The 3,258-nt window shown below is 56.9% G+C and overlaps 1 non-coding gene across 1 annotated transcript; it reads left to right on the top strand.

Moving 5' to 3' along the window:
- The first annotated feature begins 2,173 nt into the window (after positions 1–2,173).
- LOC124679938 lies at positions 2,174–2,313 on the top strand. The gene has a single exon (XR_006995353.1). It is a non-coding gene; the product is annotated as a small nucleolar RNA Z247 (small nucleolar RNA).
- The last annotated feature ends 945 nt before the right edge of the window (positions 2,314–3,258 follow it).

The following is a 3,258-nucleotide window of genomic DNA, read 5'->3' on the forward strand; positions in this document are numbered from 1 at the left end:
GAGGAGGGCCAGTTTCCCAGCAGCGATCCCAGGCCTAACCGTTGATTTAATTTTGGAAAACGTAAACTTGACGAAATACGGCAACAACCTGACGAAATTCGGCAAAAACGACTGAATTTAGACTAACTTTAATGATATTTACTATATAGAGGGCGAAGTTCATACATAGAGGCCGAATTCGACTATATTTCAAATTCGGCTAGGGGAATATAACTCTAAATTTTAAAACACGGCGCTCTACATGCCCAAATGGCGGTAGAACACCGTGTAGTCGCCGCCGTCGTCTCCATCGTCGTCGGAGCCGTCGTCGTCAAACTGCGGCGGCGCGGCCTGGCTGCTGCCCTGGCCGGCGTCTCCCCACCGGCCGCTGGTGCGAGGCGGGGACGGCGATGGCTTGTACCATTCGTCGTCGGAGGCTTCGAGGTCGACGACGGGACGGCGACGCCGGATGGAGGTGTCGCAGGACGGCGGTAGCGAGCGACGTCGGCGGCGGTTGGAGCGGCGTCGCGGGCGGCGAGTTGACGCGCGGCGGCCAGGTCCAGCAGCCGCTGCTGCTGCTCCGCCTCCTCACGCTCCCAGTCGCGCCTCGACCACTCCAGCGCGGCGTCCTCGGGGAGGGCGTTGTCGGCGGGCACCAGGTCCTTGAGCGACCTGGCGATCGCCTCCGCCACGGCGGCATCCTCCGCGCGCTCCGCCTCCTCCTCGGCGAGCTTGTTTGCGGCGGCGTTGATGGCGGCCGCGGCGTCCTCCTTCTTCGCCGACTTCCTCTTCCGCCCACGCTACGGGGAGGAGGGTTGGTCGCGGATGATGAGGGCGCCGCTGCTGCGCCCTCTGCTCGGCGGTGGAGACGACGGCTCCTTCTTGACGCGCGCCGGTGTCGACGGAGACGTCGCCTCCTTTTTCACCGGTGCCAAGGATGGCCTCGATGCCGATCCGGAAGACGACGAGCTGGCAGCCATGCGTCGTGGCTGCCAGATGTTTTCCCGGCGGCGGCTGGCCGATGCCCTCGATGGAGGGGGCATCGTCAGCAACGGGAAGTTGCCGCCCTCGATGTGCTCGAGGACGTTCGCCAGCGTCCTATCCGGCGCGCTCCACCAACGTCGGCGGCCCGCGGCGTTGTTGCGCGGAGGCGGAGGCGGCGGGCCGTTGTAGGAGGCGAGCTCCTGCTCCCACCACCGCAGGAAGTACGAGTTCCACGCCGTGTAGTTGTCGGGGTGGTGGCGTGGCTCGGCGCGCTCCTCGTCCGACATCGTCAATCGAGCCTCCTCGATGGCGACGTCGAGGGCGTGGCCCCGGGGCGGCGGCGGGATTGGTACGCCGCCAGCACTTAGCCGCCACCCGCCGCCGGGAGGCCTCGTGTCCGGCGGGCAGGGGTACCCCGCCTGGTGGAGGAGGTGCCCCTCCCACGCGTGGAGCGACCGGCGGGGGAAGCCGTTGTTGGCTGCACCGTCGTCGTCGTAGAACGCCATCGGGAGTGTTAAACGGTATATATATTTGTTGTAGTTGAGTTGTATACGATCTCCTGTAATCTGTACAAGTCCTTGTCCTACAAGGAATCATGTAATCTGTCCAATATAAATACACACCTGGCGGCCCGGTTTAGGGTAACGCTGCACGCATATACTTTTACATGGTATCAGAGCTAGTCTTCCTAGATCGCATCTGAAAATCGCCATGAGCTTCTCGTCTTCTTCCTCGTCGGCGGCCGGCACCGGCGGCTCTCTGAACGGTGTTGTCTCAGAGAAACTCACGAGGGAAAACTACCTCATCTGGCACTCTATGGTGCTGCCGGATATCCGTGGTGCTATGCTAATGGAGTACCTGGACGGATCGGCGAAGGAACCTGAGAAGATGATCAAGGCCACGGACAAGGACGGGAAGGAAATCTCGGTCCTCAATCCAGATTACGCACGGTGGATCGCTCAAGATCAAACTGTGCTTTCCTATCTCTTGCGGAACATGACAAGGGAGATCCTTACACAGCTCGTCGGTCTGACTACGTCCGCGGCTGTCTGGACAAAGCTGACGGAGATGTTTTCGTCGCAGTCGAAGGCGCGGGATTGTGCATCTTCGAACCCAGATCAACAAGACCAAGAGGGAGAACTTTGCCTCTGGTGCAACCTATTTTGATCGCATCAAATCTCTGGCTGATGAGATGTCGACTGCTGGAAAGCCTCAGGACGATGATGATATTGCTTCATATGTTCTGGCCGGTCTAGATGATCAATACAACGGCTTTGTTGCAGCGATTACCGCACTGATTAGGGCTCAGCAATCTGTGAGTCTTGGTGATTTGTATTCGCAGTTTCTTGCGTATGAGTCCCGTCTTGATGACAAGCAACCTGGTAACAGCGATGGTGGTGAACTATCTGCCAACGCTGCATCCCGCGGTAACTATGGAGGCCGCAATAGGGGAGGAAGAAACGCCGGTGGTGGACGAGGAAACCCCGGTGGTCGTGGACGAGTACAATGGCGGCAACCGGAACTATGGCTACAATGGCCAAGGCGGTGGAGGCAACTATGGTGGCGGTGGCTATCAAGGTGGCTACCAGCAGCGCCAAGGTGGAAGCCGCTCTAATGACCGCCGGGGACCCTTCCGTAACGTGTCGGATCCGTGACAAGGAGGGGCACCCTGCATATCGATGCTGGAAGAGGTTTAATAAAGGCTACCAAGGCCCTGAGAGGTCGGTGAATTCAGCAACAGGGACTCATGGAGCTGATCCGACGTGGTACATTGACTCTGGCGCTACTGATCATATTACTGGAGAGTTGGATAAGCTGACCACCAGAGAGCGCTATAATGGCCAAGAACAAATCCATGGTCCGAATGGTAAAGGTATGGATATACATCACATTGGCCAAACTTTATATCGTACCCCCAATCATAGTTTTCAGCTCAAAAACATTCTTCATGTTCCTGCTGCCACTAAAAGCCTTCTTTCCACCCATAAACTTGCATCTGATAATCATGCTTTTATTGAACATTGGCCTGATTTTTTCTCTATTAAGGATCAGGACACAAAGAAAATTCTCCTTCAAGGTAGGAGCGTGGGTGGCCTCTATCCTCTCGCCGGCTTCTTCCCGGTCGTCAAGAAAACAAGCCCTTGGTGTTCGATCGTCATCACACCTGGCATAGGCGTCTAGGACATCCTTCTTTACCGATTGTTCAGCAAATTCTTAGAGATAATGATATTCCCTTTAGTGCATCAAATAAAGAGTCAGTTTGTGACGCTTGTCAAAAGGCCAAGAGCCATCAAT

This window comes from Lolium rigidum, chromosome 7 (assembly GCF_022539505.1).
Source record: "Lolium rigidum isolate FL_2022 chromosome 7, APGP_CSIRO_Lrig_0.1, whole genome shotgun sequence".
Lineage (NCBI taxonomy): Eukaryota > Viridiplantae > Streptophyta > Magnoliopsida > Poales > Poaceae > Lolium > Lolium rigidum.